This window comes from Somniosus microcephalus, chromosome 4 (genome assembly GCF_052327205.1).
Source record: "Somniosus microcephalus isolate GS21.2 chromosome 4, FLI_Smic_1.0, whole genome shotgun sequence".
Classification (NCBI taxonomy): domain Eukaryota; kingdom Metazoa; phylum Chordata; class Chondrichthyes; order Squaliformes; family Somniosidae; genus Somniosus; species Somniosus microcephalus.
Window position 1 is genome coordinate 124,597,987 of NC_140990.1, and position 15,278 is coordinate 124,613,264.

Genomic DNA, 15,278 nt, shown 5'->3' on the forward strand with positions numbered 1-15,278 from the left:
TAATCCCACTGCCCCACTGTATCAACCAAGCCCTGTGTCAATCCAAAAATAATTGCACTGTCTCAACCTAGCCCTGTATCAGTCCAGAACTAAGCCCACGGCCGCACTGTCTGAAACAAGCCCTGTATCAGTCCAAAATAAATCCCAAAGCCCCACTCTCTCAACCTAGCCCTGCATCAATCGGAAACTAACCCCACTGCCCCACTGCCTCAACCTAGCCCAGTATCAATCCAAAACTAATCCCATTGTCTCAACCAAGCCCTGTATCAATCTAAAAGTAAATGCACTGCCCCTCTGTCTCAACCTAGGTCTGTATCAATCCAAAACTAATCTCACTACCTCACTGTCTCAACGAAGCCCTGTATCAATTCAAAACTAAACCCACTTCCCCACTGTCTCAACCAAGCCCTGTATCAATCCAAAACTAATCCCACAGCCCCTCTGTCTCAAACTAGCCCTGTATCAATCCAAAACTATACCCACTACCCCACTGTCTCTACCTTGCCCTGTATCAATGCAAAACTAATCCCAGTGCCCCACTGTCTCATCAAAGCCCTGTTTCAATCCCAAACTAACACCACTGCCCCACTGTCTCAACCTAGCCCTGTATCAATCCAACACTAACTCCACTGCCCCACTGTCTCAACCAAGCCCTGTTTCAATCCAAAACTAATCGCACTGTCTCAACCTAGCCCTGTATCAATCCAGAACTAAACACACTGGCCCACTTTCTGAAACAAGCCCTGTATCAATCCAAAGTAAATCCCACAGCCCCACTCTCTCAACCTAGCCCTGTATCCACTGAAAACTAATCCCACTGCCCCACTATCTCAACCAAGCCCTGTATCAATCCAAAACTAATCCCAATGTCTCAACCAAGCCCTGTATCAATTGAAAACAAAACCCACTGCCCCACTGTCTCAACCAAGCCCTGTATCAATCTAAATCAAAAACCACTGCCCCACTCTCTCACCCTGGCCCTGTATCAATCCAAGCCTAATCCCACCAGCCCACTCTCTCAACCTAGATCTGTATCCATCCATAACTAAGCCAATTGTCTCAACCTAGCCCTGTATCAGTCCAAAGCTAAACCCGCTGCCACACTCTCTCAATCTAGCCTTGTGTCTGTCCAAAACTAAACACACTGCTCCTCTTTATCAACCTAACCGTGTATCAATCCAAAACTAATCTCACTGCCCCACTGTCTCATCCAAGCCCTGTATCAATCCAAAATTAACACCACTGCGGCAATGTCTCAACCTAGCCCTGTATCAATCCGGAACTAAACCCATTGTCTCAACCAAGCCCTGTATCAATCCAAAAGTAAACCCACTGCCCCACTCTCTCAACGAAGCTCTGTATCAATCCAAAATTAATCCCACAGCCCCATTGCCTAAACCAAGCCCTGTATCAATCCAAAACTAATTCCACTGCCCCACTGTATCAACCAAGCCCTGTATCAATCCAAAAATAATTGCGCTGTCTCAACCTAGCCCTGTATCAATCCAGAACTAAACCCATGGCCGCACTGTCTGAAACAAGCCCTGTATCAGTCCAAAATAAATCCCAAAGCCCCACTCTCTCAACCTAGCCCTGTATCAATCGGAAAATAATCCCACTGCCCCACTGTCTCAACCTAGCCCAGTATCAATCCAAAACTAATCTCACTACCCCACTGTCTCAACCAAGCCCTGTATCAATTCAAAACTAAACCCAATTCCCCACTGTCTCAACCAAGCCCTGTATCAATCCAAAACTAATCCCACTGCCCCTCTGTCTCAAACTAGCCCTGTATCAATCCAAAACTAAACCCACTACCCCACTGTCTCTACGTTGCCCTGTATCAATGCAAAACTAATCCCACTGCCCCACTGTCTCATCAAAGACCTGTATCAATCCCAAACTAACACCACTGCCCCACTGTCTCAACCTAGCCCTGTATCAATCCAAAAGTAAACCCACTGCCCCACTGTCTCAAACAAGCCCTGTATCAATCCAAAACCAAACCCACTGCCCCACTGTCTCAACCTAGCCCTGTATCAATCCAAAACTAATCCCACTGCCCCACAGTCTCAAGCAAGCCCTGTATCAATTCAAAACTAATCCCACTGCCCCATTGCCTAAACCAAGCCCTGTATCTATCCAACACTTACTCCACTGCCCCACTGTCTCAACCAAGCCCTGTTTTAATCCAAAACTAATCGCACTGTCTCAACTTAGCCCTGTATCAATCCAGAATTAAACACACTGGCCCACTTTCTGAAACAAGCTCTGTATCAATCCAAAGTAAATCCCACAGCCCCACTCTCTGAACCTAGCCCTGTATCAACCGAAAACTAATCCCACTGCCCCAATGTCTCAACTTAGCCCTGTATCAATCCAAATCTAATCCCATTGTCTCAACCAAGCCCTGTATCAATACAAAACTAAATGCACTGCCCCTCAGTCTCAACCTAGTTCTGTATCAATCCAAAACTAATCTCACTGCCCCACTGTCTCATCCAAGCCATGTATCAATCCAAAACAAATCCCACTGCCCCACTCTCTCTACCTTGACCTGTATCAATCCAAAATTAACACCACTGCCCCACTCTCTCATCCAAGCCCTGTATCAAGGCAAAACTAAACCCACTTCCACACTGTCTCAGCGAAGCCCTGTATCATTCCAAAACTATTGCCACTGCCCACTGTGTCAACCTAGCTCTGTATCAATCCAAAACTAATCCCACTGCCCCACTGTCTGAACCATAGAAACATAGAAACATGGAAGATAGGAGCAGACTTAGGCCATTCGGCCCCTCTAGCCTGCTCCGCCATTCAATGAGATCATGGCTGTTCATCCAAGTTCAGTACCCGGTCCATGCTTTCTCCCCATACCCCTTGATCCCTTAAGCCTTAAGAAATATATCCAACTCCTTATTGAATATATTTAATGAATTGACCTCTACTGACTTCTGTGGTAGAGAATTCCACAAGTTCACCAATCTCTGGGTGAAGAAATTCCTCTTCATTTCCGTTCTAAAACGCCTACCCCTTATCCTTAGACTGTGACCCCTTGTTCTGGATTCCCGACCAACGGGAACATCCTCCCTGCATCTAGTCTGTCCAGTCCTGCCAGAATGTTATGTTTCAATGAGATCCCTTCTCATTCTTCTAAACTCCAGCGAGTACAATCCCAATCGACCCAAAGTCTCCTCATACGTCATTCCTGCCATCCCAGGTATCAGACTGGTGAATCTTCGCTGAACTCCTACCATGGCAAGAATATCCATCCTCAGGTAAGGCGAACAAAGCTGCACACAATACTCAAGATGTGGTCTCACCAAGGCCCTGTACAACTGCAGCAAGACATATTTGTTCTTGTACTCAAACCCTCTCGCTATGAAGGCCAAAATACCATTTGCCTTCTTAACCGCCTGCTGCACCTGCATGCTTACCTTCAGCGACTGGTGCACAAGGACACACAGGTCTCGTTGCACTTCCCCTTCTCCCAATCTATTGCCATTCAGATAATAATCTGCCTTCCTGTTTCTGACACCAAAGTGGATAACCTCACATTTATCCACATTATATTGCATCTGCCATGCATCTGCTTAATCACCTAACCTATCCATTCATCCTGTAATTTCTCGGCAACCTCCTCACAGCACACACGCCCACCCAGCTTTGTGTCGTCTGTAAATTTGATGATATTACATCTAGTTCCCTTGCTTAGATCATTATTTATATATTGTGAATAGCTGGGGTCCAAGGACCGATCCCTGCAGTATCCCACTAGTCGCTGCTTGCCACTCGGAAGAAGACCCGTTTATTCCAACTCTTTGCTTTCTGCCTGCCAACCAGTTCTCTATCCAAGTCAATACCTTGCCCCCAATCCCATGTGCATTAATTTTACACGCTAATCTCTTATGTGGGACCTTATCGAAAGGCTTCTGAAAGTCCAAATACACCACATCCACTGGTTCTCCCTTATCTATTTTACTAGATACGTCCTCAAAAAATTCCAGTAGATTAGTCAAGCACGATTTACATTTTGTAAATCCATGTTGACTTTGTCCGATCCTGTCGCTGTTTACAAGTGCTCTGCTATTACATCATTTGTAATGGACTCTAGCTTTTTCCCCACGACCGATGTCAGGCTTACCGGTCTGTAATTCCCCGTTTTCTCTCTACCAACTTTTTTGAGTAGTGGGGTAACATTAGCTACCCTCCAATCCATGGGTACTGTTCCAGATTCCATCGAATGTTGGAATATGATTAGCAATGCATCTACTATTTCTAGGGCCACTTCCTTAAGTACCCTAGGAAGTAGTTGATCAGGCCCTGGGGATTTATCGGCCTTCAATCCCTTTAATTTCCCTAACACCATTTCCCTACAATTACTGATTTCTTTCAGTTCCTCCCTTTCATCAGACCCTATGTTCCCCGACATTTCTGGGAGGTTATTGTGGTCCTCCTTTGTGAAGACAGAACCAAAATATGTATTCAATTGGTCTGCAATTTCTTTGTTCCCCATTACAAATTCCCCTGATTCTGACTGCAAGTGACCTACGCTTGACTTCACCAATCTTTTTCTCTACACATATCTATAAAAGATTTCACTGTCAGTTTTAATGTTACCTGCAAGCTCACTCTCATATTCTATTTTCCCTTTCTTAATTAATCCCTTTGTCCTCCTTTGTTAAATCCTAAACTGCTCTCAATCCTCAGGATTACTGCTTTTTTGGGCCAATTTATATGTGCTCTCCTTGAATCTTGAACCACGCCCTGTATCAATCCAAAACCAATCCCAATGTCCCACTGTCTCAACCTAGCCCTGTGTCAAACCAAATCTAATCCCACTGTCTCAACCTAGCCCTGTATCAATCCAAAACTAATCCCACTGTCCCACTGTCTCAACCTAGCCCTGTGTCAATCCAAAACTAAACCGACTGTTTCAACCTAGCCCTGTATCAATCCCAAAGTAAACCCACTGTCTCAACCTAGCCCTGTATCAATCCAAACCTAAAACCACTGCCCCATTGTCTCAACCAAGCCCTGTGTCAATCCAAAACTAAATCCACCGCCCCATTATCTCAACCAAGCCCTGTGTCAATCAAAAACTAAACCCACTGCTCCATTGTCTCAACCTAGCCCAGTATCAATCCAACCTAATCCCACTGCATCACTGTCTCAAACTAGCCCTGTGTCAATCCGAAACTAAACCCACTGTCTCAACCAATCCCTGTGTCAATCCAAAACTTAACCCACTGCCCCTCTGTCTCATCCTAGCCCTGTATCAACCAAAAACGAAACCCCCTGCCCCACTGTCTCAACGAAGCCTTTTATCAATCAAAAATGAAACCACTGCCCCGCTCTCTCTACCTAGCCCTGTATCAATGCAAAACTAACCCCACTGCCCCAATGTTTCAAACTAGCCCTGTATCAAGCCAAAATTTAACCCACTGTCCCACTGTATAAATTTAGCCCTGTATCAATCCAAAACTAATCCCACTGCTGCACTGTCTCGACCAAGCCCTGTATGAATCCAAATATATCCAACTGCCCCAATGTTCCAAACTAGCCCTGTATCAATCCAAAATTTAACCCACTGTCCCATTGTCGCAACCTAGCCCTGTATCAATCTGAAACTAAAACCACTGCCCCACTTTCCCAACCAAGCCCTGTATCAATCCAAAACTTATCCCACTGCCCCACAGTCTCACCCTAGCTCTGCATCAATCCAAAACTAACCCTACTGCCCCACTGTCTCAAACAAGCCCTGTTTCAATCCAAAACTAAACCCTCTTCCCCAATTTTTTCAACCAAGCCCTGTATCGATCCAGAACGAATCCCAGTGCCTCACTGTTTCAATCCAATACTACACCCACTGCCCCACTGTCACAACCTAGCTGTGCATCAATCCAAATCGAATCCCACTAGCCCACTCTCTCAACCTAGCCCTGTACCAATGCAAAATTGATCCCAATGCCCCACTCTCTGAACCACGCCCTGTATCAATCCAAATCTAACCCCACTGCCCCACTGTCTCAACGTTGCCCTGTATCAATCCAAAACTATTCCCACTGCCGCACTGTCTCTACCTAGCCCTTTATCAATACAAAACTAATCCCACTGCCCCACTCTCTCAACCAAGCCCCGTATCAATTCAAAACTAAACCACTGCCCCACTGTATCACCCTAGCCCTTTATCAATCCAAAACTAAACCCAGTGCCCCACTGTCTCAACCAAGCCCTGTATCAATCCAAACCTAAACCCAGTGCCCAACTGTCTCAACCTAGCCCTGTAGCAATCCATAACATATCCCACTGCCCCACTGTCTCAACCAAGCCCTGTATCAATTCAAAACTAATCCCACTGCCCCACTCCCTCTCCATAGCCCTGTATCAATCTAATGCTAATTCCACTTGCCCGCTCCCTCCCCTTAGCCCTGTATTAATTCCAAACTAATCCCACTGCCCCGCTCTCTCTACCAAGTCTTCTATCAACCCTGATCTGATCCCCTAAACTACTGCTTAATGCTACATTGATGGCCTCACATTACTCACCTCCGCCAGAGGGATTAAGCTGATCCCATTCGCCCTGTCAAAACTCTTTATAAATTGAGAAACCTCTTTCAATTCCCAATATAAAACCGGTAAAAGTTTAAAGGGCTGCATGAACAGAGGTCTGCAGGTGGACATACACATGTCTTTGAAGGTGACAGGGAAGGTTCAGAAATCCATTAGAAAAACATACGGGTTCTTTGGCTTTACAAATTGAGGCATAAAGTACAAAAGCATCATTGTTATGCTTAACCTTTGGAAAACACTGGTTAGGCCCCAGCTGGAAGGATTTTAAGGCCTTGGAGGGAGTGCAGAGGAGATTTACTATATGGAATGAAAGATATCGTCTTACGAGTCTTGGTTTCAAGTGTTGTTGGATAACGCTGCTGTGAAGCGCCTTGGGTCATTTTACTTCACTAAAGGTGCTGCATAAATACAAGTTGTTGTTGGCGAATCATTGCATGCTCTCAATGGCTTCATTGTCCTTTCTATTACTAGTGCCAAAAACTGCACACTGTACTCTAACTGTGGCTTTACCAACATTGTGTGAAAATCTATTATTATTCCCCACTCTTGAGCTCTGGTTCTATTTACACATCCCAAAATGTTCTTAATGCTTCTTCTGTCATTCCATACGTGCAGCCACATGGTCGGTGGTTACGTATCTGCATTTGCAGGGCTCACTATTAACACACATCTTTCATTATCTTTCCATTTAGTGTATACTCCCATTCCTAGTTTATTCTCTGAATATATATTATTTACCCAGATTTAATTGTATCCTCTGCCTAATGACCAATTCTGCTAAGCTCTTTGTCTTCCTTAATTCTTGCCCGTTGTTCAACCTCCTACTTTTGTGTTGTCATCTGATTTTCAGCTTATTTTCCTGCGCCCAAAGTCGCAATGATCATTATATAAAATAGGTCCAGTACTACCCGCAGTGTTCCATTTCAGACCCGGCTCCAGTAACACCCATTTACCCAAAATCTTTGTTTCCGATCCCTAAGACTTCCTATCCATGGTACTACATTTCCTCTTTCCATTTCTCCTGAACTTATCTACAAAGGCTTTTTTGAGAAACATTATCGAACACCTTCTGAAAATCCACATACTCTATATTCACTCTATTACCTTTAATCAATCGGTCAACGTGGGCAAAACAATATTCAAATGATCAAAGGCGCCTTGCATTTAACATATCCCTGCTGAACATCCTTGATAAAAACCCACGCTGCTCTGAACTTTCACTAACTTTATCTGGAATGATGTCTTCTAAGAGTTTGGCCACAGCTGACCTTTTACTAAGTGGTCTTTAGTTACCATTTGAACTATCTCCGCATTCTTGAGCAAAGATGTTACACCTGCTACATGAATATTGTGGCAACAAGAGCAGGTCAGAGGCTAGGCATTCTGCAGCGAGTGTCTCACCTCCCGACTCCCCAAAGACTTTCCACCGTCTACATGTCACAAGTCAGGAGTGTGATGAAATACTCTGCAATAGCCTGGATGAGTGCAGCTCCAACAACACTCAAGAAGCTCAACACCATCCACGACAAAGCAGCCCACTTGATTGGCACCCCATCTACTATCTTAAACATTCACTCCCTCCACCACCGGGGTACCATGGCTGCAGTGTGTACCACCTACAAGATGTACTGCAGCAACTCGCCAAGGTTTCTTTGGCAGCTCCTCCCAAACCCACGGCCTCTTCCACCTAGAAGGACAAGGGCAGCAGGTGCATGGGAACACCACCACCTCCAAATTCCCCTCCAAGTTATACACCAACCTGACTTAGAAGTATATCACCAGCTCAGAGACCTGCGTCGGGAGCAGCAGGGGAGCGGCAGCACAGTGAGTATTTAAACTCACTTTCGCGGGCTTATTTCCTCAGAGACTTAGCCATCTCGCAGACCGGCGGCGGCGTTCCAGAGCCATGTCATGATTGAAAAAGTGATGTGGGCAAGAGGAAGCAGCTGATTGGGTGTGTACTTATACTACTCTATTGTTTGACGGTTAAGGTTAACAGTTTATAAATTTTAGAAGGTCTTAATTTTGGGGGTTTATACTTTCTAAGTTCTCTGTTGTGTAGTGGGGAGTGCTAGTAATCAAGGGCCGTTGAGTATATCATTTAATTGAAGTGTAATTAGTGGTATTGATTTGGTTTAATTTAATTTGAATTAATTAAAGGGTAAGTCTTGGCAGCACAGCTCGGTCCCATGCTCCTCCTGCACTATGTGGGAAATCAGGGACACGTCCTGTGTCCCTGACAGCCATGTGTGCGGGAAGTGTATCTAGCTGCAGCTACTGGAAGACTGCATTGCGGCGCTGGAGCTGCAAATGGATACATACGCATTTGCGATGCTGAGGACATCGTGGATAACACGTTTAGGCAGTTGGTCACACTGCAGGTAAAGGCTGCACAGGCAGTAAGGGAATGGGTGACCGCCAGGCTGAGTAGCAGGTGCAGTCAGGTTGTGCAGGGGTCCCCTGTGGCCATCCCCCTCGCAAACAGATATAACAATTTGTATATTGTTGGGGGAGATGGCGTATCGGGGGAAGGCAGCATCAGCCAACTTCCTGGCATCATGAGTGGTTCTGCTGCACAGGACGGGAGGAAAAAGAATGGGAGAGCTATAGTGATATGGGAGTCTATTGTAAGGGGAATAGATGGGCGTTTCTGCGGCCACAAACGAGACTCCAGGATGGTATGTTGCCTCCCTGGTGCAAGGTTCAAGGATGTCTTGGAGCGGCTGCAGGGCATTCTGGAGGGGGAGGGTCATCAGCCAATTGTCGTGGTGCATATAGATATCAACGATATAGGAAAAAACCGGGATGAGGTCCTAAAAGCTGAATATAGGAAGTAATAAGGTAAAATAAAAAATAGGACCTCAAAGGTAGTAATCTCAGGATTACTACCAGTGCCACGTGCTAGTCAGAGTAGAAATAGAAGGATATTTCAAATGAATACGTGGCTAGAGGAATGGTGCAATGGGGAGGGATTCAAATTCCTGGGACATTGGAACCATTTCTGGGGGAGGTGGGACCAGTACAAACTGGACTGTTTGCACCTGGGCAGGACCGGGACCAAAGTCCTAGGGGGAGTGTTAGCTAGTGCTCTGGGGGAGCGTTTAAACTAAAATGGCAGGCGGATGGGAACCTGTGCAGGGAGATAGAGGAAAAGGAAGCAAGGATAGAAGCAAAAGGCAGGAATGAGAAAAGCAAAAGTGGAAGGCAGAGAAATCAAGGATGTAAATCAACAGCACCACAGTAAACAATAATTCTAAAAGGTCTAAGAGCGTTAAAAAAACAAGCTTGAAGGCTTTGTGCCTTAATGCGAGGAGCATTCATAATAAGGTGGATGAATTAGCTGCGCAAATAGATGTAAATGGATATGATACAATTGGAATTATGGAGACATGGCTCCAGGGTGACCAAGGCTGGGAATTCAATATCCTGGTGTATTCAACATTCAGGAAGGACAGGAAAAAAGGAAAAGGAGGTGTGGTAGCATTGCTGGTTAAAGAGGAGATTAACACAACAGTAAAGAATGATATTAACTCTGATGATGTGGAATCTGTAAGGGTAGTGCTGAGAAATACCAAGAGGCAGAAAACGTTAGTGGGAGTTGTATAGAGACCCCCACACAGTAATGCTGTGGTTGGGGATGGCATTAAATGGGAACTTAGAGACGTGTGCAATAATGGCACAGCAGGTATTATGGGTGACTTTAATCTTTATATAGATTGGGCTAACCAAATTAGTGACAATACTGTGGAGGACCAATATGTCGAGGAACCAACTAGAGACCAGGCCATCTTAGGCTGGGTATTATGTAATGAGAAAGGATTAATAAGCAATCTTGTTGTGTGAGGCCCCTTGGGGAGGAGCAATCATAATATGATGGAATTCTTCATTAAGATGGAGAGTGAAGTAGTTGACTCATAGACTAGGGTCCTGAATTTAAATAAATGAAACTATGATGGTATGAGGCACGAGTTGGCTAGAATGGATTGGGAATGTTACTTAAAGGGTTGGCGGTGGATAGGCAATGGCAAGCATTTAAAGGTTGCATGGATGAACTACAGAATTTGTTCATCACTGTCTGGCATAAAAATACAAGAAAAAAGCTGGCTCAACCGTGGCTAGCAAGGGAAATTAGTGATAACATAAGATCCAAGGAGAGGACATATAAATTGGCCTGAAAATGCAGCAAACCTGAGGATTGGGAGCAGTTTAGGATTCAGCAAAGGAGGACAAAGGGATTAATTAAGAGGGGGAAATAGAGTATGAGTGTAAATTTGCAGGGAACATAAAAACTGACTGTAAAAGCTTTTATAGATAGGTGACGAGAAAAATATTGGTGAAGCCAAGCGCAGATCCCTTGCAGTCAGAATCATGGGAATTTATAATGGGGAGCAAAGAAATGACTGAACAATTAAATACATACTTTGGTTCTATCTTCACAAAGGTGGGCACAAGTCACCCCCCAGAGATGTCGGGGAACATAGGGTCTAATGAGAGGGAGGAACTGAATGAAATCAGTATTTGTAGGGAAATGGTGTTAGGGAAATTGACGGGATTGAAGGCCGATAAATCCCCAGGGCCTGATAATCTACATCCTAGGGTACTTAAGGAAGTGGACCTAGAAATAGTAGATGCATTTCTGGTCATCTTCCAAAATTCTATAGAATCTGGAACAGTTCCCATGGATTGGACAGTAGCTAATGTAACCCCAATATTTAAAAAAAGTGGTAGCGAGAAACTGGGGAATTATAGACCGGTAAGCCTGACATCTGGAGTGGGGAAAATGCTAGAGTTCATTATAAAAGATGTAATAGCAGAGCACTTGGGAAACAGTGACAGGATTGGACAAAGTCAACATAGATTTACCAAAGGTAAATCATGCTTGACTAATCAACTGGAATTTTTTGAGGATGTAACTGGTAGAATAGATAAGGGAGAACCAGTGGATGTGGTGTATTTGGACTCTCAGAAGGCTTTCAATAAGGTCCCGCATAAGAGATTAGCGTGCAAAATTAAAACACATGGGATTGGGGGTAAGGTACTGACTTGGATAGAGAACTGGTTGGCAGACAGGAAGCAAAGATTTGGAATAAACGGGTCTTTTTCTGAGTGGCAGGCAGGAATGACGTATGAAGAGAGATTGGGTCGATTCGCCAGAGTTTATAAGAATGAGGGGATCTCATTGAAACTTAGAAAAATTCTAACAGGACTAGACAGTCTAGATGCAGGAAGGATGTTCCCGATGGCGGGGGAGTCCAGAACCAGGAGTCACAGTCTAAGGATGTAGGGTAAGCCATTTAGGACAGAGATGAGGAGGAATTTCTTCACCCAGAGAGTGGTGAACCTGTGGAATTCTCTACCACAGAAGGCAGTTGAGGCCAATTCATTAAATATATTCAAGAAGGAGTTAGATATATTTCTTAAGGCTAAAGGGGTCAAGGGATATGGGGAGAAAGCAGGGACAGGGTACTGAATTTGGATGATCAACCATGATCTCCTTAAATGGTGGAACATGCTCGAGGGGCCGAATGTTCTACTCCTGCTCCTATCTTCTATGTTTCTATCCTTCATCGTGGCTGGGTCAAAGTCCTGGAACTCCCTGCCTAACAGCACTTTGGGATTACCATCACCACATGAAGTGCAGTGGTTCAAGTAGGCGGCTCACCACCACCTTCTCAAGGGCAATTAGGAATGGCCAATAAATGCTGGTGTTACCAGCGACGCCCACATCCCATACACGAATAAAAAATTCTCTCCAGGCCCAACGTGCACATTTAATGGGGGCCCATATAACCTCAGCACCCTGAGTTCTGCTGATTCCAGCACCAGCAACTGTCCTCTCGAACTCCTGCAATCTCACTTCAACCGTCATTTGTAACAACACTGCAAAATATTGATTTCATATCCTTCCCCTCCATATTATGACTCCCTCTTCATCCTGTATTGCTTGTATCCTTTCATTAACTATTCTTTTACCTTTTATGTACTTATAAAGCACTTACCAACATATTTTAATTATATACAATCATTCTTTTCAAGACGGGAACTAATGTTATAGTTCCCCTTCATGATTACATTTCCAAACAAAATCTGAACTAAGCCTAGAACCGATGACATAGGAACAGGAAAAGGCCACTTAGCTGCTCGAGCAAGTTCCGCCATTCAATTAAATCACGGCTGGTCTGTGACGTAACCCCATATCTCCATATGGGCCTTCGCCCCATATCTCGTATTACCTTTGGTTAACAAATATATCAATCCCAGACTTGAATTTAACAATTGAGCTAGCATCAATTGCTACTTGCTGAAGAGAGTTCCTAACTTCTACCGCGGTTTGTGTAATGTCTTGGCTCCGAGAGTAATGTTTCACTTTTTACACCGATCCCGGCACTGCCGGGTTAGACACGCTTTTGATGTAAATTTATGCTTTTCAAACTTTGCCCCGCCTCTGTCTCAGTGACCTGCCCGTCCGATCCGGCCATCCACGTGGGCCACTCGAGTGATCTTTCCAAACCAGGAGCTCGGGGGTCTGGGCTCACTACCCCAGAACAGGCTGGGTTCAAATTACTGCGGTGAACAGACCAAGCACCGGAGAGTGCTTAACTTCTCACTGGGACCTAACCCACTGCCTGCTGCACAGTTTCTGGGCTGGAAGTTCCCGGAGGATTATAACCGGCTGGGTTAGAATGAAATGTCACCCTTTGCTCGAGTGGCTTGGGAGGGAATGAAGAACTGTTCTCACTCAGGTTAGTGTCTCTCTAACGCTGGGCTGGGATCCCTTTCAAGGTTTGTGATGCAAGATGTGTCTATCCTAGAATCCTGTTAAAGCGCAGATTCTGCTTTCGTGACCCGACAACCTGGGAGCGCCCGTCATTTAAAGCTAATATCTGGAGTTAGTAATGGGCCTGTTTGTTGCTTGTATATCGGCTCCTAAAGTCAAGCGAGCCCGAGCGATTGGCTGGGGGGGGAGGGGGGATGGGGGGTGCTCAGCTGCCAATGAGCAGATTGCCAGGAGTTAGAGGCCGAGGATTACCCCTCCCTCCATTCCTGGTATAACTGCTCACCCACAGTACACGAAAAGGGGAGTCTCTTTACCTAGAATTATAGAATCATAGAAATTTACAGGACAGAAGGAGGCCATTTGGGCCATCGTGTCTGTACCGTCCGACAAAGTGCTATCCACCTTAATCCCACTTTCCAGCTCTTGGTCCATAGCCCTGTAGGATACGGCACTTCAAGTGCGTATCCAAGTACATTTTAATTGTCATGAGGGTTTCTGCCTCTACCACCCTTTCAGGAAGTGTGTTCCAGACCCCCACCACCCTCTGGGTGAAATAACTTCCCCTGAACTCCCGTCTAAACCTCCGACCAATTACTTTAAATCGATGTCCCAGGTTATTGACCTCACTGCTCTGGGAAATAGGTGCTTTCTATCCACTCTATCTGGGGCCCTCATAATTTTATACACCTCAATCATGTCTCCTCTCAGCCTCCTCTGTTACAAAGAAAACAATCCCAGCCTATCCAAGCTTTCCTGACAGCTACCATTCTCCAGACCCGGCAATGTCCTCGTAAATCTCCTCTGTACCCTCTCTAGCGCAATCACGTCTTTCCTGTAATGTGATGACCAGAACGGCACGCAGTACTCTAGCTGTGACCTAACAAGCATACCCTCCCGGCTTTTATATTCCAATTTCCAATTCCAATTCCAATTCAAATGCTTTATTGGCATGAAAGTTTACAGAGAACCATATTCTATGACAAAGGATTCGACCTGAAACGATGACTCTGTTTCTCATCTCCTCGATGCTGCCTGACCGGCTGAGTGTTTCCAGCACTTTCTGTTGTTATTTCAGATATCCAGCATGCGCAGTATTTTGCTATTTTATATTCTATGCCTCGGCTAATGAAGGAAAGCATCCTGTATGCCTTCTTAACCACATTATCTACCTACCTGTCCATGCACTCCAAGGTCCCTCTGTTCCTCTACACTTCTCGATGTCCCACCATTTCTTATGCATTCCATTTCCTTGTTAGCTCTCCCCAAATGCATTATCTCACACTTCCCCGGATTGAATTTGACACATTTCTACCCATCTTACGAGTCCATTGATATCTTCCTGTAGTCTGCAGATTTCCTCCTCACTATCATTTTTTGTACAATCTGCAAATTTATTAATCATGCCACTTACATTGAATTTCAAATTATTGATATACACCCCAAAAAGGAAGCGAACTGAGTTTGAGCCATGCGGAACCCCACTGTATACAGCCTTCCAGTCACAAATACACCCGTCGACCATTAACCGTTGTTTCCTGCCGCTGAGCCATTTTGGATCCAACTTGGCACTTTCCATTGGATTCCATGGGCCTTCACTTTTCTGACCAGTCTGCCATATGGGACCTGGACAAAAGCCTTGCTAAATCCATGCAGACAATAACAAACGCACTACCCTCATCTATCCTCCTTATTACTTCCTTAAAAAATTCAATCAAGTTAGTCAGACACGACCTTCCCTTAACAAATCTATGCTGACTGCCCTGGATTAATCCCTACCCTTCTATATGACAATTAATACTGTCCTTCAGAATGTTTTCCAATAATTTGCCCACATTCGTGTCAAATTATCTTCAGAATCTCACAATCTCTAGCAACTGCAAGCCCTAAACAGCCTCTCCACTATTGGAGACCATACTGGTAAATTGAA

General features: G+C 44.9%; 1 pseudogene across 1 annotated transcript in view; it reads left to right on the top strand.

The window, feature by feature from the left end:
• Window positions 1–15,278, top strand: part of LOC147119745 (uncharacterized) — a 420,036-nt pseudogene that overhangs the window by 109,271 nt on the left and 295,487 nt on the right. The window lies entirely within an intron of this gene.